The sequence below is a fragment of the Palaemon carinicauda genome, chromosome 43 (assembly GCF_036898095.1).
Source record: "Palaemon carinicauda isolate YSFRI2023 chromosome 43, ASM3689809v2, whole genome shotgun sequence".
Classification (NCBI taxonomy): domain Eukaryota; kingdom Metazoa; phylum Arthropoda; class Malacostraca; order Decapoda; family Palaemonidae; genus Palaemon; species Palaemon carinicauda.
The window spans coordinates 28,749,629-28,777,286 of NC_090767.1; the positions used below are offsets into that span (position 1 = coordinate 28,749,629).

The 27,658-nt window shown below is 44.8% G+C and overlaps 1 long non-coding RNA gene across 1 annotated transcript in view; it reads left to right on the forward strand.

Moving 5' to 3' along the window:
- The first annotated feature begins 3,843 nt into the window (after positions 1–3,843).
- The window catches only part of LOC137633981 (uncharacterized), a 55,147-nt gene continuing 31,332 nt past the window's right edge, over positions 3,844–27,658 (forward strand). The window contains exon 1 of the long non-coding RNA XR_011042396.1: positions 3,844–3,897. This is a non-coding gene — a long non-coding RNA (uncharacterized lncRNA). The remainder of the gene's footprint in view (positions 3,898–27,658) is intronic.

Genomic DNA, 27,658 nt, shown 5'->3' on the forward strand with positions numbered 1-27,658 from the left:
TGCACCCGGACATCTGCAAGAGTCTGTGGCGGTTATGGGGTCGACCTCTCGTGGATCTCTTTGCCACCGCGAAGACCAAACGGCTAGAGTGTTACTGCTCTCCGGTTCCAGACCCCGAAGCTTTGCACATAGACGCTTTTCTGATGAACTGGTCACACATGGAGGTTTATGCTTTCCCTCCATTCAAGATCCTTTACAAAGTGATTCAGAAGTTCATTTTGCACGAGGAGACCAGAATGACACTGATAGCTCCGTTCTGGCCGTCAAGGAGCTGGTTTCCAAAGGTACTGGAATGGATGGTGGATGTTCCGAGAAGCCTTCCCATGAGACCCGATCTTCTCAGACAACCTCACTTGGCCCGAAATCATCAAAACCTCCGAGCTCTACGTCTGACTGCCTTCAGACTATCGAAAAACTCGCTAGAGCTAGAGGATTTTCGAAGAAGGCAGCCAAGGCAATTGCAAGGGCAAGAAGGTCTTCAACCATCAAGGTGTATCAGTCCAAGTGGGAATTGTTCAGGGAGTGGTGTAGAACTAACGCGATTTCCTCTTCCAGTACCTCGCTTTCCCAAATAGCAGATTTTTTCTTGGACCTTAAAGTTAAGCATAACTTCTCGTCATCTACTATTAAAGGTTACAGGAGTATGTTGGCGACGGTTTTTCGACACAGGAACCTAGACCTTTCTAATAATAAAGATCTACGAGATTTACTTAGGTCTTTTGATACGACCAAGAAGATTCAAACAGCTCCCATCGCCTGGAATTTGGATGTTGTCCTTAAATTTCTCATGAGTGACAGATTTGAGCCTTTACACTCGCCTTCATTTAAGGACTTAACCTTGAAAACCCTTTTTCTGGTTACCCTCGCCACTGCGAAAAGAGTTAGTGAAGTACACGCTTTAAGCAGGAACATTGGTTTTCGGAATGGGAAAGCCATTTGTTCTTTGCAACTGGGGTTCCTGGCCAAGAACGAAAACCCTTCTCGGCCATGGCCCAAATCCTTCGAGATTTCTAACCTTTCTGATTTGGCTGGCGGTGAATTGGAAAGGGTTCTCTGTCCAGTTAGAGCGCTACGGCTTTATGTGGACAGGACTAAGAATCTGAGAGGTAACTCAGACGCTCTGTGGTGTGCAGTCCGGAAACCCTCGATGCCCATGTCTAAGAATGCCTTGTCTTTTTTCGTTAGATTGTTGATTCGAGAAGCTCATGCTCAGTGTGATGAGTCGGATCAGAGGCTCCTCAAAGTCAAGACACATGAAGTCAGAGCGGTAGCGACTTCAGTGGCCTTTAAACAGAACCGTTCTCTGCAAAGTCTGATGGATACAACATTTTGGAGAAGTAAGTCTGTTTTTGCATCCCATTATTTGAAGAATGTTCAGACTCGCTATGAGGACTTTTTTACGTTGGGTCCTTTTATAGCGGCAAATGCGATAGTAGGTGAATTATCTACCACTACGTTCCCTTTTTTCCTAATACCCCTTTTCTATCTCTTGGAACTCGTTTGTTATGGTTGTTTGTGGAGATTGGGCGTCAGTCTTCCGCAATCTTTGATTTGGTTAGGTGGTCAATTTGTTCCTTGAGTGCACCCGGAACAAGGGTATTGGTTGAGGTTCTGTCATGTTATAGGTGGTTGTACCGTTTGACAGCTCCTAGAGATTTTCAGCCCGAGTGGATTACTGGATCTCTTAAGGATAGCGGATGAAATGAGGCAGAGTATCATTGCTGTCAGCTTCCTTATCAGGTGAGAACTGCTTAAGTTTATTGTATGTAACCCTTAAGTGAATTTTCTATATGTAGCTGTCTCTGACCCGCCACCAAAGGGTGTCAATCAGCTCTTTTATATAACCAGCGGGTAAGTTCTATATTTAAAAGTTATATTTTCATAAAATAAATTTTTGAATATACTTACCCGCTGGTTATATAAATTTAACACCTACCCTCCTCCCCTCTAGAGACTACCTATGGTATGGCTATGAGGCATGGAAGAACTGGAGTTGGTGTGTAGTTCCACCTGTTCTACCGCTAGGGTGCCGTTGGTACACCTGGCGTATCTTCGATAGCGCGAGATTTGAATTTTTGCCCTGGCGTCAGGGACTTCAGCTCTTTTATATAACCAGCGGGTAAGTATATTCAAAAATTTATTTTATTATGAAAATATCATTTTACCTTTTCTCCTTGCTATCTAACAACGTAATTCTGTCCATAAATTACATTAAACTGCATGTGGTTGACATTCAAGTATTTCTTTATAGTGATTTTTATAACTTTCGTCAGGACGAAATAAAATCATGCCGTCAGTTGTAGCGAAAAAAATGCTTCTTTGATATCAGGAATGTCGTGAACTACTGTAACCCCCAAACTCTCTCTCTCTCTCTCTCTCTCTCTCTCTCTCTCTCTCTCTCTCTCTCTCTCTCTCTCTCCTTATATTTTGTTCTCATTCCTTTTCTTCAAATTTTCCTGAAAATTCAGTGCATGATATTAAAATATAAGAACATAACACGTTATAAAATACGAATTAAACCCGTACCGTATATCTTTGGTAAATTTGTGAAAAAAAAAGAATACTAAAGTAACCATCAATGAAATACAAAACCTTATCAAGTTTTTGAATTTTGCGGGAATAGCATCCGCCAATTTTTGGTTAGCCATCAAACGAGAATTTTACTCGATGATGAAGTCGATAGAACGTTTTTATATTCATTGAAGTTAATGAACTTAAGATATCGGTAAACGTTTATGACTTCCCTTTAACTGTCTAAGGCATTTGTAATGATGAAGTCTGTATTATCTTTACAGATCGTTACGTAAAAACTATGAAACATACAATAGAGCTAGTGATCGGTTTTTTATGTTGCATTAAGAACTGTTACAACCTTAAAAAAGATCTTGAAAGTTTTACTGTTTCATTTATCCGATTAGGAAGATCCTTCCACAACTTGGTCACAGCTGGAATAAAACATACAATACTGTGTTGTTTTTAGCCTCGTGATGGAGAAGATTATCTTTAATTCTAGTACATTCATTTATGGTTTGCTCACCTCGATTTCGCATCATACATACAGTATACTATCCATTCTTTAGCTTTACGTATCATTCCATCAGTAAGTATATTAGTGACTATGAAGATTTGACACATCCTTTACTCAGTCCCAATTATACAGAACCAGTGGCTCTCCTTTCTGTATTGCTCGCATCATAAGATGGTTCATTTTGTCTCCTTATCGATTCTGTTAGAAATATTTTTTTTAGGAAAGTGAATACCAAATGCAGATTTTTATCTTTTAGATTTAAACTTTTCTTATCAATGTTTCACGAAAGGATTTGATATACAATTTTGTCCTCTTTGCTTTCAATTAATGCCTAGTAGTAGTCTTAAGTATTCATTGGAAAGACATTAGGTTCTTCTTTATTTATTTATTTATTTTTTTTTTTTTTTTTGAGCCAGAAAAGGTAATGACACCGATTCAAGGCCATTTGCAAGGTATAAGGTTATGGAAAGGTAGAACGATGGGCTATGAAAATAGGGATTTGTACAAAGTTACTTTTAACGTAAAGATATTTATTAGGATTTGATTTTTGGTTAGATTGTGATCACTCCAAAATTTGTAAATCGCTACAATTTTGTCAGTTTTTGATTTAGCATTTTTTAAATTACAGAACTGAAATTGAAAATATGCATTTATTGTCCTGGAGTTTCTGAATTGTTCAAAACGTATTTTTGGGGGTAACTTTCTAGATATGCCTTTGAATCTCCATTCCCAATTTCACTTTGCATGTTGTTGCTAATTATTGGAAAGTGTTGATCAAGTAGCAATATTACTTATCCAATCCAATCTTCTGTTGCAGGTATGTGAATGGGAGTTTGAATCAGCGGTGGTACTTCGATTGAAGGGGAAAGGTAATGAAATCAGCGGAATGTTTCTTTTATTGGTTACCTTTTTGCTGCTAATTTTTATTGCCCGCTCACTTCGTTAGTTAGTTTGGATGTTTCATAGAGAACACGTCTCTCTCTCTCTCTCTCTCTCTCTCTCTCTCTCTCTCTCTCTCTCTCTCTCTCTCTCTCTCTCAACATTTACCCACTAACTTGTAACTCTTTCTTTTAACTTTAAAACGATGTTTCATGCAAAACAATTGCCCCCCCCCCCTCTCTCTCTCTCTCTCTCTCTCTCTCTCTCTCTCTCTCTCTCTCTCTCTCTCTCTCTCTCTCTCTCTCTCTCAATTGCCCTGTGACTTTTAACTCTTGTTTTTAACTTTGAAATGAAGTTCTCGTGTCGGAGCTCGAAATAATTAACACTCTATCAGACACTGGAGAGGCAGAACTGTTGCATTGCTTCAACATCCATCAGACATTTTGTAACGAAAAGTTTCTCGCTTGATTTAAACTTAAGACATATGTCTGTCCTCGGTTATTCATCTCTGCTATCTCCAAGGAATTTTTGGCTTTAGAACTAATTTCTCTTGTTTCAGATACAACACATTTTTTAAACTGTCTACATTTTAGTATCATTCATTTATGAGAAACACCATTTATTTAAGTAAATAGGGAAAGATGATATGAAAACAAAACTAGGGATATGCAATAAGCCTTTACTAATATGGGATAATGTTTTATTTTTTGTTGTACTAATACCAAATACTGTTAATTAGAATAGATACGCAGATAGTTTTGAATGTCTCTTAGTATTACAGATGTACAGACTATTTTGGAGAATATCACGTCTGGCTTTGTTAGGTAATCTATTCTTAAATGAGTTTTAACTATTTTGGGGGAGGAGGAGAAATTCCGGTCCATTTCAACCCAGCAAATCTTTCTGAAAATTCTCTTCACAAATTGTTATAGTTTCATGATCGTTTGGTGATGCTTTGTGCAAGTGAATTTTAATCTATCAATAATATTCGGGATGTCTATTTGATTATTGGAAGAAAGGAAGGGGCTTAACAGTGCTTTGGAAACGGGAAGTAAAATAGGTAAAGGTGATTCTTAGAGCTCTTGGGGATATCATCATCATCATACTAATCAGCCGTTACAAGTCCACTGCAGGACAAAGGCCTCAGACGTGTCCGTCCACTCTAGTCTGTTTATGGTCTTTCTATGCCAGTCTATAACCGCTTTTTTTTTACCTCTTATTTCAATCGTGATCTTTTCCTTTCCCTGGTTCTTTTGCAATCTATAGACCCCCATTCTGCTATTCTTAATGACCATCTATTATCTGTCATTCTTCCCATGTCCATTTTATTTTTCTTGCATTTTGGTAAAATATGCTCTACTTTAGTTTGCTCTCGTATCCCTGTTGCCCCTTTTCTGTCTCCATACATTAACAGATATTAAGTTTTACACTTTTTTTTCTGAAGTGAAAAAAGTTAAAACATATTGATATATGGGGCGTGGTTTTTTAAGCGTCATTTTTGTTTACTAATCTAAGGAAGAAATTAGAATTGTGTTTTAAGTGAATGATGAGTAAGAATGTTTGAAAAAGATGCGGAATAAATCAGAGTAATGCCTATGTTAATTAAAAACGTAAGGTGTAGGCAGATGTGCATTTGTCGTGTGCATCATAATTAAAAGAGAAATATTTGAAACTCCTCGACATCTGCTACCAGCTGCATTGCATGTGCTGCCCATTATAGATAAAGGGTTGTTCTGTATGTTTTTTCTTTCTTTTCATTTTGGACATAGACCAAAGATATTTAAATTCTCCTTGTCTTTCTAGTTAATGGTATTGGTGCGAAACTAGACATATTGTAAGAATTATCCCATCTTTGAAGTCTGGGTTTTGCCGTACGTGAAATATCATACTATGGATCGGAGCGAAATGGATTAGATTTGTAGGTTTATAAGTTTATCGCTAGTTTTTAAGATCATAGTGATTTAATATTCCTTAATATACAGAAAATAATAGTTATGTTACACAAGTAGATGACATACAGCTTGTCTACTTGTGGTCAATTGGCATATTTGTAGGTACTTTGACTTTTAATTGAGGTAATTTTTATTAAAAAACATATCCTTCTCGATATATTCTCTGCATGTTTAGCAGTTTCATATGACTGAATTTATAACTGGTGATATTAACTTTATATCGGAAATTATTCTATATAATTTTTCAAAGGAAATCTTGATTTTAAACGGAAAGGTTTAGGCTAAGAGCATTATACATTAATTTCAGGTGACGGATTTTTTATTTTCATCATTCATTTCTCACTACCATTATATTTTTACTTTATCTTTTTCATCGTTGTAATCATTAGAATTGCTGGCGTTGTGTCATTTTGAGTCATTATAACTGGGACTGCACTGTGGTCATTCAAATCATTCTTCACATTTGCGAATCTTTTGCTTAAAAATTGCTAAAACAGTCAGGTTTAAAGGTCACTCATAAATGGCAGAGGCAAGGGACAGTGATAATGCCCTAGCAGATCAAAGCCTCCTATCCATCTAAGTTAGGATCAGGGAGGGCCAAGCAAAGGCTGCTGATGACTCAGCAGGTAGACCTTATTGCTTCCCCAGCCCTATCCTTAGCTCACAAGGATGGTGAGGTTGCAGATACAAGAACCTATCAAACTTGAGCAGGTCTCGAACCCCAGTCCAGCAGATCGCGAGATTGGGACGTTTCCAATAGGCTACCACAACCTAGAAGGATTACTACGACGGTAGATTGAATAAAATTCAACTTGAAACTAGACATCTTGAGAGTATGCGGTTTGTTTTCATTGATGTTTCTTATTGCTCTGTAAATGTTTTCTTTTAAGAATAAATTTAGATATAAAAATCGTTGCGCGAAATCTGGTGTGCTCACCAGAATGAAGAGTATTCTTGTTTTGCAAATTTCCGCCAACTTATAAATAATAAGAATAAAATTTTTTAAAAGTTGGAATGTCATTCAAGTGCATCCATTGTATTCGTAAAAATAAAGCCAAACCAGCCAAAATAGTTAAATGTTCGACTCAAGTTTATGTACCAAATAAATTCTACTCAGTCTCTAAAAATTATGTTAACTTGATACAATTTTATTCTTGCCTTCGCAAAACAACCTTTTGTTGATAATTTTCAGATAGGCGGATTTCACCTTTGACCTTTATAGGCTAGGAATTAACCGAGGTTGCAATATTGCCATTTGCCATTCCAAATGTTGCCCTATGAAAGCGAAGAGGAAAGAAACAATACTGACATAAAATTTACATATTTTCAGTTCTACACACACTCTCTCTCTCTCTCTCTCTCTCTCTCTCTCTCTCTCTCTCTCTCATAAAGTATATATATATATATATATATATATATATATATATATATATATATATATATATATATATATATATATATATATATATATATATATATATATATATATATATATATATATATGTGTGTGTGTGTGTGTGTGTGTGTATAAGAGTATTGTTAGAATTGTTATGCAATAGTTGCAATGTAGAGAGCGCCAGGAATATGTAAAATGGAATAATTGATCATTGCCATATTTTTTGAGAGGGAATGTTTTTTGTCATGGAGGTGAATTTAATAGAAATGCTGTATTAAGTATCTGTGACTATTTAATATCTTTGTGAACAGAGTGATTTGAGGAGTCAAGGAAAGCATATTGGATGAATCTAGAAGTTGTTAGATGGGAACTATGGTTGTGAATGGAGTGCGGAGTGACTAATGTATACATCTCCCTTTTATAATAGAGAGCAACGGTCTTGCTATACACACACGTGCGCGCGCGCACGCACACACCCATATATATATATATATATATATATATATATATATATATATATATATATATATATATATATATGTATGTATATGTATATATGTATATATACGGGTACACTGAGTTCTCCCCGTCCCTCGGGAAGGAGGGATAGGGAGTAGTCCTACTCTGGTGACAGGGGTTGCATATGTATGCGTATCTATCTGACTATTTAGTCATTGTTTTTTACGTATATCCTATTAATACGATATAATGTTTTCGAACTTTAAGAGAAATAACGAAAAAGAATGTATGTGGTTGCAAGGAGCATGTAGAGAAAGTGTTCGACGATAAATTGGTAAGACTGGTTAGTAGTTTGGTGAGTAATGTTGCAATGAAAAGACCCAGAAACCATTGGATAGATGGTTTAGAATAAGCATTGGAATAGTAAGACCTTGATATCTGGAAATAGAGAATGTGTGTGAAACGTAGAGGTAGAAATTTGCTGCTTCCAAAGCTTTTTTTATTTAATTTAAAGTTAGGGCAATGTGTGGTCGTCTTGGAAATGATATTGGGTGATCATGTTATGTAGAATCTTCTAGTTGTTAGAGACGATAACGATGCTTTGCTGTTACGCGAGTTATGCACTATTCTTGATATCTGAGGTTTGTGTGTTACGTCCTGATCATTCCTTGACTGGCTTCATTGTTTAGCAATGGAAATTTTTACATTATTTTGGCTTTAATTGGCAAGAATAAAAATAACCATTTACTCAACTGTGTATTCTTTCTTTATTCAATTCTGATTGATTACTGAAGGATAGGTAGACAGGCATAACGATATTCTAGTATTGTAAGGCATTAGAGAAAGAGATAGGTTTCCCAAATAGCAATTTTTTGTTTGTTATTGTCATCGAATTTTTACAAATCGATAGTGGCACAATTTTTTGGTCAAAATGGCATTATCCTTTCCATAGCTTTTTATAATTGTCGAAGCTCTCTCTCTCTCTCTCTCTCTCTCTCTCTCTCTCTCTCTCTCTCTCTCTCTCTCTCTAGTGTCAGAGTGAAAGAACAATCAAGACATTAGAAAAATATTAATGGCTAGATAAGTAAATATGTGCCCTACTTTTACTTGAAATAAACTTTGCATAAAGGATACCGGGTTTTCTTTGTGAAAATGTCCATATCAAATTGCTGTAGTTTTGCGATCGTTTGGTAATACTATGTTCTTGTGAATTTTAATCTGTCAATGATTTACGGGATATTCGTTTTGGCTTATTCAAGAAATTTACTACTTCCCTATAGCTTATTTGAGGTTAGATAATTATACAACAAAATTTTTTCATTTAACTAAGTCATTGTGTTATTTAATGTTTCTCATCCGTTTTATATATATATTTTTAAGTACTACTTAAATTTCAAAGGTGAATAAGTTGTTTTCCATTTTTAATCAATCTTGTTTTAGGATATTGCAGTTGTACTGAATCTTTGGGGGGGGGGAACTTGAAAGTATTGGAAATCGTTCACTTTGTATGGTCATGAAACATCCATCTCCCATGCAATCTAAGTTAGGCAGATATGAATTTAGTTTTGAATTGTTTTGTCAATAAGTTTTCTCTAGTGCTCCATCTTGTGTTCTCTCTTATTTCTGCCAAGGATTAGGAAGCCGATGAAAAATTATGATTCTTTCAGACATATAACGAAATTTTGGGCCTTCGATTTAAACTATCTCTCTCTCTCTCTCTCTCTCTCTCTCTCTCTCTCTCTCTCTCTCTCTCTCTCTCTCTCTCTCTCTCTCTCTCTCTCTCTCTCTCTCTCAGGAAATTTTCTTTCAGTTTAGCGTCTAAAATCTACCCTCACTGTACGTCGTTCTATGTGCAGTATATTATAGAACCTATGTTCCTGTTGATATATATGTACAGCCCTTTTTCTAATGACAAATATTTGCTCTAACCCCATATTTGGGAACCTCCCATCAAGTCAGTAGACTTTGCACTGCCCTGATCGTTACTCCGTGTAATTGCCATCATACATCATGTCACCATTTCCCGAGTCTTTATTTTCTCTGCTGCTACGAACCTCAAAATAATTTCGTCCCTAAAATTTCTCTTACGGCTTTTATTGTCTGGTAATATAAAGCAATCACAGTCCACCCTTCAATTACTCACAGTTAACCCTTGCCATTAGGAAATCTTATCTTCTATTCTTGTGATTTTGTTCCGTAAACTTATTTGAATAATTTGCTTAAGCAAATTCAAAAGGTTTACATACAATTTATATTATATAAATTAGATCTTAAAAGCCGCGATTTTTATCCCTCCACTTATGACGAAGTTACATTTGATGACATTTGGTTTCCTTGTCAGATTATCTTGAAGGAACAAAAGTTCCCTATTTCAAACTAAACATTTTTATTCTGGGATTTTCAGCTGAATTAGTCAAATACTTTTTTTTTCAACATAATTTTGCCTTTTGCTCAGGTGGGAAATAATACTTGGTCAAAGACATAAGTAACAAGAGCAATCAGAGATTTCAGACCTCAGTCAATGATTATTGTCATAATTTTACTCAGGTCTACTGACAAATCTCACCCTTTTTTCCACATGTTGCCCGTGAATGAATCCACTGAATAATAATAACTAGAATCGCGATCTGGATCCGGATCACTTCCAGAATTAAATGGTTTCTTCTGGAACATAATACTTATCAGTTATTAAAATTTGGTGAGAATCCGGAAATAAGTTTTGACGTAATCCTGCTAAGAGATAAACAGACAAATGAATAATTAAGTAGGTAAACGCTGGGGGATTTTATAACCACCTTGGTGGAGGCAACAATAAGGAGTTTCATTACTCATTGAATAGGAAACATGAGTCTCCTTATCAGAATCAAAGAGGATTTTTGGGTCACGATAGAAAGAAAGCTAGGATAGAAACAGTGCCCATTGACAAGATGAAAAAAAAAGAACAGTATCCGTGGAACAAAAGATCTCATTCTGTGTATAATGCACATCGAGCAACAAAGGCTTTGCGGAAGGATTTTCCAAACCGGAATTATATGAAGCAGAAAATCAAATTTCGTATGTTTCAGGATAGTCCGGTTTTCGTTCGATCTTAATTATAATTTAATAGTGTTTTTATTGATGCTATTGCTAATCTAGAATTTTTACGCTGTCATTATGGAGAGAGAGAGAGAGAGAGAGAGAGAGAGAGAGAGAGAGAGAGAGAGAGAGAGAGAGAGAGAGAGAGATTGGGTATTGCTAAGGGTGGGGTGCATATATATTATGTCTCTTGTTGTCGTTGTCCTTAATTGAACTTTGAAATCTTTACTTTTCGGAGATATTGTTCTTCGTGTTTCAAAGGAATGCATTTTATATCAGTGTCAAAAGAAAGCTAATTGTTTATCTTTTGAGACTGTTTGTATTCATTGATTATAGTTAGTAGTGTTTTCTTTGCTGTATTTATTTCAAAAATATTTATTCTTTAGAATATTGAATAAGTTGTCTTCTGCCGTTATTCAGTAATTAGTAAACCACATGTATGCACACACTTCAGTGATAGAAATTAGCTGTAATTTCCAATACATTCTTGTTAATCTTGTCATTACTGCTGAGTCGATGACACATTATCATATCAATATCATATATATATATATATATATATATATATATATATATATATATATATATATATATATATATATATATATATATATATATATATATATATACATACATACATACATACCGACAGTATATATATCCCAAAGATGCAAATATATATACGATAGTACTTGGCGGAGGTCATGTTATCTTTGTATTTCCGATTTGTTTTTACTCATACATACATATCAGACGCACATGGTTTGCTCCAATATTAATTTTTACTAAATAGAAGTGTTAGATGGTTTTTTCCCTCGGATTTTTGAGAGATCAGGATTAAAACAGTATTGTAAATGTTTGTTCTATATTTTGATGTCTTTTAAATTTCCTTAATTATTGTCAAAGGTTTTACATTTGTTATCGTTTTGTTTGATTCATTCCTTTTGATTTTTCTAGTTTATTATGGATTTCATCATCTGTATTTTGTTGGTCTTTCTTTTTGTCTCACTTGTATATTATTTTCAGTTCCTTTTTTTTGTGTGTTGAAATTTATGGTATTTTGATCTGTTGTGGTGGCCTATGTGGTAAAGTCCTTGACTAGGGTTCAAGTCTTGATGATGCTCGTTAGTTCCTTTAGTCGCAGCAACCATACCATCCTTGAGAGCTAAGGATGGGGGGTTTGGGGGAGCTTATGGGTCTATCTGCCGAGAGGGACTTCGGCGCTGATCATATGTACAGTATATATGGTCAGTCTCCAAGGCATTGTCCTGCTTGATAGCGCAGTGTTACTAGTGTCCCCTTGCCTCTTCCATTCATGAGCGGCCTTTAAACCTCCAGATCGTGCCTTTGTTTTTCACCTCGAACTTCAATAAAAACGATCCATCACATTTTCCTTCTCTTGGTCGAAGTTTAGGTCAAACTTACGTAAAGTTTCAACGAAATTTGTTAACTGGAAAGAAGGAGAAAGTAAACGAGGTTCTCCAACTCTTGCTCTCAACTTATTGACTTTTATACAGTAATGAAATAATGAGTCTAATGCTTATAGATACATTATTTATTTGTTAACCTATTTGATTACGCAGATTCATCCACTTGAGAATATATTATGGAAACGTGTAAAGTGGAAATATTAGATATCTTACTATTCAAGGCAGTTCGTAATTTTTACAAATAACCTATATTCATTTCAACATACTTTAGGGGGTATTTATTTAAAAAGTGATCATGATGAATCTTTTTTAGCATATTGAGTGACTTTTTGTATTTGAAATTGATCCGGACAATTTGTTCTATGGCGGTTTTGAAACTATTTTTTGAAAGTTTGAGGAACATATCAGGTGGTGCAAGTTGAAGAGAATTGCTTTGATATTGCATTAATAAAATGGCGTTAGATTACAAAGGCCAAATTTTCAGCATTCTATTCCTTATCAATGTGTGTGTACATATATATGTATAATATATATATATATATATATATATATATATATATATATATATATATATATATATATATATATATATATATATATATATATATATATATATAATATATATATATGGTAACAACTATGTAAGTAATTGTTTATAAGGATGAGTAAAGAGAAGAATGGTAAACTAATGAAGCGATCGCTATAAACTTTTAAATAGAAAAAGCTTTGGGACAATAATTAATAACAATGATAGATCTTACACTATAACCAAATGCCTAAATTCTTGTCTCAAGAGAATCGGTTCTTGAATCAGTGGAGTAAATAATCGAAAGGTTTTTAGATTTTGGGGCCGTTGAAATTTATGAATTCTTCCATTTCGTTCACCATTTTTATAATTATTCTTCTTTGTAATATCCATATTTTCATCTCAAATATTGTTTTTAGATGCAAAAAATTTAAAAAGTTTCTCCTTTCTATAACTATGTCACTATCTTCGCGAAGAAAGAGTTAAATTAGAAATTTATCGTTTTAATTGCGTTGAATTTATGGACTTTTTCTTTTAACATCTCATAACAACTATAAGACTGAATAATCAAATGAGTACAACTTTATTATAATATTTCAATATATTATGAAATGCAACTTCAGAAATTCTTCGTATTGCATCATAATATGAAGTTTGTAGATTCAGCGCCTGATTTTGGATATCTTTCCTATTCATGAATATGATTTAATATTTAGGTGCTCTACTTTTTAATAAAAAAAATCAACTCCTTTTTATCACTATTAAAATCAATTAGTGTTTGAGCCCCTCATTTTTCTATGTATGACATTGCTCATGTTAAGTAACAGCCATTTTTTTATAATTACTCACTCCATTTGATAAAAAAAAAAAAAAAACTAACGCCTATATAAATTTTCTTGACAACATTTTTTTTTGTGTGTTTGGAAAAAAGACTGCTTAGAAATAATGATAAAACTCACTATTTCTTTTTAAAAGCGGACGTATGACATGCTCAGTACTTTTTTCTAAATAATTTTATATAAAAAAGATATTATTGAGCTCGTTTATTTTCCAAAGTACCTGGATTGTCACATGGCTTAGGCCAGCGTTTTATCAACTTGAATTAGGCTGTCAACGGTCCATGTAATTTGTTCTTAATTTATATAGATATTAATTCAAATCGGATTACAGGGGCTAAAGAATTATTGCTTTGAGAAGACTTCGCTTCAGCGTTTTTTTTTTTTTTTCTTCTTTTTTTAGGGGTTATTAAAAAAAAAAATTATAGCAGAATTTACATTTCACACTAAAAGCGTACAGCAACTGGCCAGTTCCAGACCTCAGTCGCGTCACGCTTCCAGTAATAGGGAAAAGGGATGTCAGTCAGTAAGCAATGGCGGAAATAGAATTGGGAGTTCTGACCAAGGCTGGAATCTGTAATCGTGTGATGCTTTGGAGCCTTTTTTTTTCTTTTTTTGAAGACATTATTTTCATTCCTTTAGTAGTGTATTGCAATATTATACAGATAGATCTCGTTGCTTATTGTGACAGGTTGAAATACCTTGTATATCCATACGAACATGATACTTTGTATCTAGAAGTTCGTTAATATTTGCTTTGTATATTGTTATTTTTGAAACATGCGTTCATTTTTAGTTCAAACTAGTTTCTGAAATTTAAAAGGGAGTCAAAAGTTATTCATTATTATACATATTCAGGCACAAATAAATGGTTATTATAACGGGTAGGAATTTTACCAAAATATGTGACAAAAACGAACATGAAATGAAAAAGGAATATAGAATTACCGCTCTACACTGTTCAAGAAAATCCCTCGAGGTCCTAAGTTTGAAAATTGATCGTCTTTCCTCCCAAACAGCACACATGAATGACAGATTCGAATCCAATTTAATGTTTCTGAGAAGGAGACCTTATTTCTGACCTCTCATGTTAGGTTTTTTTTCCTTAGCCTTGATTTGTCTAATGAGATCTTTTAGATCTTTCCTTATTCCTTCACTTTATCCTCATTGTCTCTTCGATTTTTTTACCCTTTCCCTCCTTGTCAGCATATGTTGGTATTCATAAGTCTCTTATGTTGTTAATAACTTATTGATTCTTTATTATGATTTTCTTTTTATGAAATTCTGTTTTGTATGCAACCTCACCATTCTTGTGAGCTAAGGATGGGGGGTTTAGGGGAGGGTTTACGTGATGAGTCACCAGTAGCCATTGGCTGGTCCTCCCTGGTCCTAGCTTGGAGTGGAGAGGTGGCTTGGGCGCTGATCATTTGTTAATCTCTATGGCATTGTCCTGCTACGACATTGTCACTGCCCATTATCTCTGCCAGTCAGGAGGTGTCTTTAAACCTTTAGATAAGCGATGATATTCAAAAGTGAGCAATATTGTTTTTTACGTAATGTAGTTGCACAAAATCTCAATGAATTGTCTTGTGAATTGACGGTTTGTGCCTTGTCATATCTTCATAATATTCTCTGAACTTCTATCGTTCAAGAAAAAGAAAATATAGTTATTCCATTTCTAGTATGATAATGAAAATAGGTGGGCCCATTTCCTTTTGTCAATTCTGGTACATTTTGTATCGAAAAGATATTTGTCACTACGAAAGATTTTGTTCTTTTCCATCAGGTGAAGTTTGATGATGTGTTAAGACTGGACTAAATTTCTTCTTTCATATGGTTAGCTTATATTAAATAATGTTTGGAAAACAAATTAAAGTTATCTCAATACCATTTCCGATTTCGATGTAATATATTTGTCTATATATATATATATATATATATATATATATATATATATATGTGTGTGTGTATATATATATATATATATATATATATATATATATATATATATATATATATATATATATATATATATATATATAGATAGATAGATAGATATATATATAGATTTATGTACATATATATATATATATATATATATATATATATATATATATATATATATATATATATATATATATATATATATATATATATATATATATATATATATAATACATGAAAAAAGCTGCATCTGATCTTTTTCCCATTCTCAAGACTCCTTTCTACTTTTTTTTCATCTCGGCCTTGAAGCTTAAACAACTTGTAAATTCCGATTTAAACAGCTTTTTTTTCCTAGATATGTGGCGCTTTTGCTGGAATAATTGTCATTTATCTAAAGCTTATATTGTTGCTCTAAAGATTGCCGTCTGTTTCCTTTTTAGAATTCAGTTGCGCATTTTCACATCAATAACGTGGAAAGTGTGCTATGAAGTTTTTCTGGTTTTAAGCCATTTTCATTTTAATCTTATTAATTTTCAAGGGAAGAGACCAAGAAGCCACAATAAAATTATAGCAACTTTTAGAAATTATGTAATTCACGCGAATTGTTACTTTTTTAAATTTACCACCAGTGTAATTATTTTGTTGTAATGTTTTGTACGCTTCCAAGTCACCCACACATTTCTCATCCCTCTCCTCTGTCTCCTTTGGGGGCTGTGATATATCGTGTCCTTTGGGAAGTCCTTGGTGTACTTGAAAGTGAACCTAACCCAACTGCAATAAATATAACTTAAAATAACTATTTCAATGTACTAAAACTTTATTCGTTAATTCTTTTTTTCCGAGCAAAAGAATATTGGGAGAACTCGCTCTAAGGAGGAAGGGATTACCTGGGATTAATGATGATTATATCGGGATACGAATGAATCAGCGAATTTATGCCTGGTTAATCTTGATCAAGGAAAGGATTTTGAATATAGCGGCTAGATACGCCTTCTTTTTTATTTATATAGGATCTGGATATGTTTAAGGATTAAGATTAAATAACATTCCTTTGCAGTTTCATGTACTTATGTTGTATTTTATAAAGAGTTATTTTTATAGTTAGAGCTGATATTTACCAAAAAGGTGTAAATAGTTTTCATCTACGAGAGGATTTTGAATTTAATGGCTATATAGGCCGTCTTTTTTTTTAGATAGGATGTGGATGTGTGGAAGGCTTAAGATTGCCTAATATACTTGCAGTTTGCTGTACTTATTTTGTAATATATAAACAGTTATTTCTATTATTAGCGCACAAAATTACCAAAAAGTTGTAAGTAGGAATATAGTATGAAAAGAGAAAATATATTATGAAGATGGCTACACCAGGACATGGTTGAAGAGAGATGCTAAAGAGATGGGTAAGAGAAAACTAAGGAAAAATCTCGATAAAATTGACAGTGCCTTTTCTGGGAAAACATCGTGAGAGGAAAATAATGACGGATAATTGGATGGGGAAGGAACGCAGGATAACGGGCTCAGTCGGGGGCCCATTAAGGTTATCCAGACAGACAAAGGTAACGAGGAGGAAAAAGAAACGAAGAAGCGAATTTTTCTCTTGTAAATTTTTGTCTTTCTTTTGAAGTGACGTTTTTCTTCCTTTATGACTGTTAACTTTGTTTAAATTAGACTTTAATGGTTTGAAGGCCGCTCATAAATGGTAGGGGTGAGAGACAGTGACATTGCTCAAGATATTGACCATATATAGATATGCTCACCACCCAAGCCCCTTCTTCATCAAGCTAGGATCAGGGAGGGCCAGGCATTGGCTGGTAATGACAGGCTCCCCCCAAACCCCCAATCCTGAGCTCACAAGGATTGTGAGATAGCAGACACTGAGAAACAATCGAGCTTGAGAGGGACTCGACCCCAGTCCGGCCAATTGTTAGGTGGAGGCTGTCGTGATTGTGACCGGAATATTTTGTGTGTGTCCCTGAGTATTGACTTTTTTGTAATGGAATTCCAGTTAGAAAAGGATGGGTTTAAAGAATTTCACAAGTGCTCGAGTGAGATCTAAAGGGAACTTCTAATTTACAATTTCCTCTGGTTTCTTACCGTAATAAAAAGATATCGACTTGTTTCACGTGGTCCTGTGCAACAGAAATAAAAGTCCAAATAAAACTAACTCCTAAATTATCATCTCCCATATGCCAGTATTATGTGTTTGGACAATATAATGATAAAAAAAAAGATTTACCAAATGCAAAGACGCTAATTGTAGCTGTAATTAGTTCTTAAATAATGTTCGGTGTATATATCTAACATTAGTAATAACAGTTTGACAACTGGAGGGAAATAAGAATCATTTTCCCTTTGCCTACACATACACCGAATAGTCTGGACTATTCTTTACAGATTTTACTCTGTCATCATACATCTGACAACACTGAGATTACCAAACAATTCTTCTTCACCCAAAGGGTTAATTACTGAGATGTAAATGTTCAGTGGCTAATTTCGTCTTGGTAAGAGTAGATGAGACTCTTTAGCTATGGTAAGCAGCTCTTCTAGGAGAAGGACACTCCAAATTCAAACCATTGTTCTCTAGTCTTGGGTAGTGCCATAGCCTCTGTACCACGGTCTTCCACTGTCTTGGGTTAGAGTTCTCTTGCTTGAGGGTACACTCGGGTACACGATTCTTTTATTTTTCTCTTCCTCTAGCTTTGTTAAAGTTTTTATAGTTTATATAGGGAATATTTATTTTAATGTTACTGTTCTTAAAATATTTTATTTTCCTTGTTTCCTTTCTCACTGGACATTTTCCCTTTGGGAGCCCCTTGGGCTTATAACATCCTGCTTTTTTTACTAGGGTTGTAGCTTAGCAAATAATAATAATAATAATAATAATAATGATTGGAAACGTCCCTGCTAATCGATCTACCGGACTGGAGTTCGAACCCCCCGTAACCTTGATAGGTTCTTGTAATGTCTGCAACATTGTGAGCTCAGGATGGGTGGTTTAGGTGAGTTATCAGGAGCCATTGCCAAGCCCGCCCTGGTCCTAGCTTGGGTGGAGAGGGGGCTTGGCTTAGGCGCTGATCGTGGTATGCAACACACATATACATACATACATACATACTTATCTACAACAGAATATACCAGTGTCCACAAAACAAGTCTAAAAGGCCATAATTTATGAAGAGACTTTTCGAACAGATATGTTCTCCTGGAATCCTTATATTCATGTCTGGAGTTTGACCAGATTTTCCTCACCACCCAGGCCAGTGCGGATTGGAGATGATGGGATAGTTTTATCTGATCGCTCCGAGCAAACCAGCCTAGTATGGGTGTTCCTGTCCTGTACAGCTTTGCTGATCATGTATATATATATATACATATATATATATATATATATATATATATATATATATATATATATATATATAATGTGTATATATATATATATATATATATATATATATATATATATATATATATATATATATATATATATATATATATATATATATATATATATATATATATATATGTGTATATATATATATATATATATATATATATATATATTATATATATATATATATATATGTGTGTGTTTGTGTGTATATATACTGTATGTATACATATACATATTTATACATACAATATATATTATATATATATATATATATATATATATATATATATATATATATATATATATATATATACTATATATATATATATATATATATATATATATATATATATATATAAATATATATATATATATATATATATATATATATATATATATATATATATATATATATATATATATATATATATATATATATATATATATGCGTGTGTGTGTGTTCCTGATGTAGTAAGTTCGTCATTCGTTCAAATTATGTATTTCTTATGTATATTTAAGTCGCACAGCGGGAGGGGAGGGGAGAGGGGGGGAGCCGGCCCAGCGGCACTGGGAGGGGGAGGTTGGGGAGCTGCCCAGCTCCAGGGGGAGGGGTGGGGGGAGCCGCCCAGCGCCAGCGGGAGTGGAGCGGGGGGAACCGCCCAGCGGCAGCGGGGAGGGGAGGGGGGGAATCGCAGAGGGAGGGGAGGGGGGGGGGAGCCGCCCAGCGGGAAGGGAGGGGACGGGGGCGAGCCGCCCAGTGGGAGGGGAGGGGGGGGAGCCGACCAGTGGGAGGGGAGGGGGAGCCGACCAGTGGGAGGGGGAGGGGGAGCCGACCAGTGGGAGGGGAGGGGAGGGGCGGAGCCGCCCAACGCCAGGGGGAGGGGAGGGGGGTACCCCGCCCAGCGCCAGGGGGAGGGGGAGGGGGGGGTTCCGCCCAGGGGGAGGGGAGGGGGGGGTGCCGCCCAGCGCCAGGGGGAGGGGAGGGGGGGAGGAGCTGCCCAGCGCCAGGGGGAGGGGAGGGGGGGAGCCGCCCAGCGCCACTGGGAGGAAAGGGGGAGGGGAGGGGGGAGCCGCCCAGCGCCACTGGGAGGAAAGGGGGGAGGGGAGGGGGGAGCCGCCCAGCGCCACGGGGAGGAAAGGGGGAGGGGAGGGGGGGGAGCCGCCCAGCGCCACGGGGAGGAAAGGGGGGAGCTGCCCAGCGCCAGGGGGAGGGGAGGGGAGGGGAAGGGAAGAGCTGCCCAGCGCGAGGGAAGGGGAGGGGGGGGAGCCGCCCAGCGCCAGGGGGAGGGGAAGGGGGGAGCCGGGCCAGTGGAATGGGAGGGAAGGGGGTGAGCCACCAGCGCCAGGGGGAGGGGAGGGGGGGGGAGCCGCCCAGCGCCACAGGGAGGAAAGGGGGAGGGGAGGGGGGGGAGCCGCCCAGCGCCACGGGGAGGAAAGGGGGAGCTGCCCAGCGCCAGGGGGAGGGGAGGGGAGGGGAAGGGAAGAGCTGCCCAGCGCCAGGGGGAGGGGAGGGGGGGTTCCGCCCAGGGGGAGGGGAGGGGGGGGTGCCGCCCAGCGCCAGGGGGAGGGGAGGGGGGAGGAGCTGCCCAGCGCCAGGGGGAGGGGAGGGGGGGAGCCGCCCAGCGCCACTGGGAGGAAAGGGGGGAGGGAGGGGGGGGGAGCCGCCCAGCGCCACTGGGAGGAAAGGGGGAGGGGGGGGGGGGGAGCCGCCCAGCACCACGGGGAGGAAAGGGGGAGGGGAGGGGGGGGAGCCGCCCAGCGCCACGGGGAGGAAAGGGGGAGCTGCCCAGCGCCAGGGGGAGGGGAGGGGAGGGGAAGGGAAGAGCTGCCCAGCGCGAGGGAAGGGGAGGGGGGGAGCCGCCCAGCGCCAGGGGGAGGGGAAGGGGGGAGCCGGCCAGTGGAATGGGAGGGAAGGGGGTGAGCCACCAGCGCCAGGGGGAGGGGAGGGGGGGGGAGCCGTCCAGCCCCAGGGAGAGGGGGAGGGGGGAGCCATCCAGCGCCAGGTGGAGGGGAGGGTGGAGCCCTTCAGCGCTAGGGGGAAGGGAGGGGGGGGTACCCCACAGCCCCAGGAGGAGGGGAGGGGGGGAGCGGCCAGTGGAATGGGAGGGAAGGGGGTGAGCCACCAGCGCCAGGGGGAGGGGAGGGGGGGGAGCCGTCCAGCCCCAGGGAGAGGGGAGGGGGGAGCCATCCAGCGCCAGGTGGAGGGGAGGGTGGAGCCCTTCAGCGCTAGGGGGAAGGGGAGGGGGGGGTACCCCACAGCCCCAGGGGGAGGGGAGGGGGGGCCGCCCAGTGCCAGGGGGGAGGGGAGGGGCGAGCCGTCCAGCGCCAGGGAGAGGGGAGGGCGGAGCCATCCAGCCCAGGTGGAGGGGAGGGGGGGGAGCCGTCCAGCCCCAGGGAGAGGGGAGGGGGGAGCCATCCAGCGCCAGGTGGAGGGGAGGGTGGAGCCCTTCAGCGCTAGGGGGAAGGGAGGGGGGGGTACCCCACAGCCCCAGGGGGAGGGGGAGGGGGGGCCGCCCAGTGCCAGGGGGAGGGGAGGGGCGAGCCGTCCAGCGCCAGGTGAGAGGGGAGGGCGGAGCCATCCAGCCCAGGTGGAGGGGAGGGGGGAGCCGCCCAGCAGGAGGGTAGGGGAGGGAGGGAGCCGCCCAGCGCCAGGGGGAGGGGAGGGGGGGAGCTGCCCGGTGGGAGGGGAGGGGAGGGGGGAGCCATCCAGCGCCAGGTGGAGGGGGAGGGTGGAGCCCTTCAGCGCTAGGGGGAAGGGAGGGGGGGGTACCCCACAGCCCCAGGGGGAGGGGAGGGGGGGCCGCCCAGTGCCAGGGGGAGGGGAGGGGCGAGCCGTCCAGCGCCAGGGAGAGGGGAGGGCGGGAGCCATCCAGCCCAGGTGGAGGGGAGGGGGGGAGCCGTCCAGCCCCAGGGAGAGGGGAGGGTGGAGCCATCCAGCGCCAGGTGGAGGGGAGGGTGGAGCCCTTCAGCGCTAGGGGGAAGGGAGGGGGGGGTACCCCACAGCCCCAGGGGGAGGGGGAGGGGGGGGCCGCCCAGTGCCAGGGGGAGGGGAGGGGCGAGCCGTCCAGCGCCAGGGAGAGGGGAGGGCGGAGCCATCCAGCCCAGGTGGAGGGGAGGGGGGGGAGCCGTCCAGCCCCAGGGAGAGGGGAGGGTGGAGCCATCCAGCGCCAGGTGGAGGGGAGGGTGGAGCCCTTCAGCGCTAGGGGGGAAGGGAGGGGGGGGTACCCCACAGCCCCAGGGGGAGGGGAGGGGGGGCCGCCCAGTGCCAGGGGGAGGGGAGGGGCGAGCCGTCCAGCGCCAGGGAGAGGGGAGGGCGGAGCCATCCAGCCCAGGTGGAGGGGAGGGGGGAGCCGCCCAGCAGGAGGGTAGGGGAGGGAGGGAGCCGCCCAGCGCCAGGGGGAGGGGGAGGGGGGGAGCTGCCCGGTGGGAGGGGAGGGGAGGGGGGAGCCATCCAGCGCCAGGTGGAGGGGAGGGTGGAGCCCTTCAGCGCTAGGGGGAAGGGAGGGGGGGTACCCCACAGCCCCAGGGGGAGGGGGAGGGGGGGGCCGCCCAGTGCCAGGGGGGAGGGGAGGGGCGAGCCGTCCAGCGCCAGGGAGAGGGGAAGGCGGAGCCATCCAGCCCAGGTGGAGGGGAGGGGGGGAGCCGTCCAGCCCCAGGGGAGAGGGGAGGGTGGAGCCATCCAGCGCCAGGTGGAGGGGAGGGTGGAGCCCTTCAGCGCTAGGGGGAAGGGAGGGGGGGTACCCCACAGCCCCAGGGGGAGGGGGAGGGGGGGGCCGCCCAGTGCCAGGGGGAGGGGAGGGGCGAGCCGTCCAGCGCCAGGGAGAGGGGAGGGCGGAGCCATCCAGCCCAGGTGGAGGGGGAGGGGGGGAGCCGTCCAGCCCCAGGGAGAGGGGAGGGTGGAGCCATCCAGCGCCAGGTGGAGGGGAGGGTGGAGCCCTTCAGCGCTAGGGGGAAGGGAGGGGGGGTACCCCACAGCCCCAGGGGGAGGGGAGGGGGGGGCCGCCCAGTGCCAGGGGGAGGGGAGGGGCGAGCCGTCCAGCGCCAGGGAGAGGGGAGGGCGGAGCCATCCAGCCCAGGTGGAGGGGAGGGGGGGAGCCGTCCAGCCCCAGGGAGAGGGGAGGGTGGAGCCATCCAGCGCCAGGTGGAGGGGAGGGTGGAGCCCTTCAGCGCTAGGGGGAAGGGAGGGGGGGTACCCCACAGCCCCAGGGGGAGGGGAGGGGGGGGCCGCCCAGTGCCAGGGGGAGGGGAGGGGCGAGCCGTCCAGCGCCAGGGAGAGGGGAGGGCGGAGCCATCCAGCCCAGGTGGAGGGGAGGGGGGGAGCCGTCCAGCCCCAGGGAGAGGGGAGGGTGGAGCCATCCAGCGCCAGGTGGAGGGGAGGGTGGAGCCCTTCAGCGCTAGGGGGAAGGGAGGGGGGGGTACCCCACAGCCCCAGGGGGAGGGGAGGGGGGGCCGCCCAGTGCCAGGGGGAGGGGAGGGGCGAGCCGTCCAGCGCCAGGGAGAGGGGAGGGCGGAGCCATCCAGCCCAGGTGGAGGGGAGGGGGGAGCCGCCCAGCAGGAGGGTAGGGGAGGGAGGGAGCCGCCCAGCGCCAGGGGGAGGGGAGGGGGGAGCTGCCCGGTGGGAGGGGAGGGGAGGGGGGAGCCATCCAGCGCCAGGTGGAGGGGAGGGTGGAGCCCTTCAGCGCTAGGGGGAAGGGAGGGGGGGTACCCCACAGCCCCAGGGGGAGGGGAGGGGGGGCCGCCCAGTGCCAGGGGGAGGGGAGGGGCGAGCCGTCCAGCGCCAGGGAGAGGGGAGGGCGGAGCCATCCAGCCCAGGTGGAGGGGAGGGGGGGAGCCGTCCAGCCCCAGGGAGAGGGGAGGGTGGAGCCATCCAGCGCCAGGTGGAGGGGAGGGTGGAGCCCTTCAGCGCTAGGGGGAAGGGAGGGGGGGTACCCCACAGCCCCAGGGGGAGGGGAGGGGGGGCCGCCCAGTGCCAGGGGGGAGGGGAGGGGCGAGCCGTCCAGCGCCAGGGAGAGGGGAGGGCGGAGCCATCCAGCCCAGGTGGAGGGGAGGGGGGGAGCCGTCCAGCCCCAGGGAGAGGGGAGGGTGGAGCCATCCAGCGCCAGGTGGAGGGGAGGGTGGAGCCCTTCAGCGCTAGGGGGAAGGGAGGGGGGGTACCCCACAGCCCCAGGGGGAGGGGAGGGGGGGCCGCCCAGTGCCAGGGGGAGGGGAGGGGCGAGCCGTCCAGCGCCAGGGAGAGGGGAGGGCGGAGCCATCCAGCCCAGGTGGAGGGGAGGGGGGGAGCCGTCCAGCCCCAGGGAGAGGGGAGGGTGGAGCCATCCAGCGCCAGGTGGAGGGGAGGGTGGAGCCCTTCAGCGCTAGGGGGAAGGGAGGGGGGGTACCCCACAGCCCCAGGGGGAGGGGAGGGGGGGCCGCCCAGTGCCAGGGGGAGGGGAGGGGCGAGCCGTCCAGCGCCAGGGAGAGGGGAGGGCGGAGCCATCCAGCCCAGGTGGAGGGGAGGGGGGAGCCGCCCAGCAGGAGGGTAGGGGAGGGAGGGAGCCGCCCAGCGCCAGGGGGAGGGGAGGGGGGAGCTGCCCGGTGGGAGGGGAGGGGAGGGGGGAGCCATCCAGCGCCAGGTGGAGGGGAGGGTGGAGCCCTTCAGCGCTAGGGGGAAGGGAGGGGGGGGTACCCCACAGCCCCAGGGGGAGGGGAGGGGGGGCCGCCCAGTGCCAGGGGGAGGGGAGGGGCGAGCCGTCCAGCGCCAGGGAGAGGGGAGGGGCGGAGCCATCCAGCCCAGGTGGAGGGGAGGGGGGGAGCCGTCCAGCCCCAGGGAGAGGGGAGGGTGGAGCCATCCAGCGCCAGGTGGAGGGGAGGGTGGAGCCCTTCAGCGCTAGGGGGAAGGGAGGGGGGGTACCCCACAGCCCCAGGGGGAGGGGAGGGGGGGCCGCCCAGTGCCAGGGGGAGGGGAGGGGCGAGCCGTCCAGCGCCAGGGAGAGGGGAGGGCGGAGCCATCCAGCCCAGGTGGAGGGGAGGGGGGGAGCCGTCCAGCCCCAGGGAGAGGGGAGGGTGGAGCCATCCAGCGCCAGGTGGAGGGGAGGGTGGAGCCCTTCAGCGCTAGGGGGAAGGGAGGGGGGGTACCCCACAGCCCCAGGGGGAGGGGAGGGGGGGCCGCCCAGTGCCAGGGGGAGGGGAGGGGCGAGCCGTCCAGCGCCAGGGAGAGGGGAGGGCGGAGCCATCCAGCCCAGGTGGAGGGGAGGGGGGGAGCCGTCCAGCCCCAGGGAGAGGGGAGGGGGGAGCCATCCAGCGCCAGGTGGAGGGGAGGGTGGAGCCCTTCAGCGCTAGGGGGAAGGGAGGGGGGGTACCCCACAGCCCCAGGGGGAGGGGAGGGGGGGGCCGCCCAGTGCCAGGGGGAGGGGAGGGGCGAGCCGTCCAGCGCCAGGGAGAGGGGAGGGCGGAGCCATCCAGCCCAGGTGGAGGGGAGGGGGGAGCCGCCCAGCAGGAGGGTAGGGGAGGGAGGGAGCCGCCCAGCGCCAGGGGGGAGGGAGAGGGGGGAGCTGCCCGGTGGGAGGGGAGGGGAGGGGGGAGCCATCCAGCGCCAGGTGGAGGGGAGGGTGGAGCCCTTCAGCGCTAGGGGGAAGGGGAGGGGGGGTACCCCACAGCCCCAGGGGGAGGGGAGGGGGGGGCCCGCCCAGTGCCAGGGGGAGGGGAGGGGGGGAGCCGTCCAGCGCCAGGGAGAGGGGGAGGGCGGAGCCATCCAGCCCAGGTGGAGGGGAGGGGGGAGCCGCCCAGCAGGAGGGTAGGGGAGGGAGGGAGCCGCCCAGCTCCAGGGGGAGGGGAGGGGGGAGCCGCCCAGTGGGAGGGGAGGGGAGGGGGGAGCCGGCGCTGCAGGAGGGGAGGGGGAGGGGGGAGCCAGCGCTGCAGGAGGGGAGGGGAGGGGGGGAGCCGGCGCTGCAGGAGGGGAGGGGGGGGAGCCGCCCAGCGCCAGCGGGGAGAGAGGGGGGGGGAGCCGCCCAATGCCAGCGGGAGCTGGGGGGGCTCTTCCCTTCCACCGGGGAAGGGGAAAGCCCCGCCAGGCGAACGATGTAGAGTTCCTCTATCAGGCTTAGTTTTAAGAAAAAAAAATGACGAAGTCTTCATAAGAGAATGCGGTTTCCGGAGCTCCGAAGAGAGAGAGAGAGAGAGAGAGAGAGAGAGAGAGAGAGAGGAGAGAGAGAGAGAAGCCAGTAGAATTCAACAAATTCTTCTTTTGGCTTCAAGTGAAGTCTAAATGTCTTCAGGTATGAAGGAGAGAGAGAGAGAGAGAGAGAGAGAGAGAGAGAGAGAGAGAGAAGCTAGTAGAATTCAACAAATTCTTCTTTTGGCTTCAAGTGAAGTCTAAATGTCTTCAGGTATGAAGGAGAGAGAGAGAGAGAGAGAGAGAGAGAGAGAGAGAGAGAGAGAATCCACAAGATAAAGATATACAGAAAGGAATTAAGAAAAAAAAATAACGAAAGGAAAGATCTATTCATAGTTTTCTTTCTGTGCGAATCGTAACATATATCAGCTAAGACGCTTCCGAGGCAAATCTCACCCTCTGAAGACCGTTCTGGAATAATTTTTGTTTCATTTCGTTCATTCCCAGAATGTAATGTTCGCCTTCCGTATGGATTTCCTTTGTATTCGTGTTAACAATTATGGAAATAATTGGAAGAATAAGGAATCTCAAATCTCTCTCTCTCTCTCTCTCTCTCTCTCTCTCTCTCTCTCTCTCTCTCTCTCTCTCATAGGAATCTTCAAAGTGTTTCCGGAGGAAAATAGGAGAAATTTTACACTGAAGACGATTTTGTTTTTTTTTCCGAGGATTTCATTCCTTAATTCTTCGTTCATTTTCACTCCAATTATGGAAAACTCTATCATATTCTAATGGACGGTGTAATAGAGAGAGAGAGAGAGAGAGAGAGAGAGAGAGAGACGAGGGCAAGTGACGTCACAGTATTGGTGTTTCACACCTTGAGCTGTGCGTTGGCTGAACTGTTATGACTGTACCGTGGGTCCATTCAAGTGGTGATAGGCATAGGGAAAACTCGGACTCCAAAACATTGCCGAAGTCCTCTACTAGGACTAGGATGGAGCCAGCTAGCCACTCAGAGAACGTCCGCGACTATCCCCAAGAAGAGCCTTTGGGGACAAAAGGAGACTTCGCTGCAAGTCCTACATCAGGAGGAGACCAGCAAGAGTCAGAACATGCGTTTTGGCAAGTTTAGACCCTAATGAGGGCTCTCAACGGGTTTTCCGACCCAGAGATCCCCCCTCGAGAGGGCAAGGACACGGTCTTGTACCGTGTCTTTGGTACTCAGATACCAACCAGTGCAGCACTGCCCTAGTCTCAGGGGGTTAAGAGTACCAGGGACAAGATCTCTCTACAGCTCTCAGAGATGTCCTCCTCCAACTGTTCCAGTGCCACCAACAACCTCCTCCCACCTCCTCGCGTACAGCAGAGGAGGTACTTCGAGATCCTTGAGGAGCCTTGTTTAGCTCTTCCTCTTCACCACTCGCTGGAAGAGCTTACCAGGGGAGTCCCTCTTTAGAGACTCTCCAACCGGCAGGTCTCATTCTCGGCGACCGAGATCCTTAACCAGGAGAAAGTTGCGAAGTGTGCTATGCAAGCCATTTTTTGGCTCTATCTGGTTAGGGACCTTAGGTATCCTGATACGTTCTGAGGATTTCTCTAAAGTACGTACCAGGAAAGCTATGGAGACCTTTCTTCTCTCAGGTACTCGC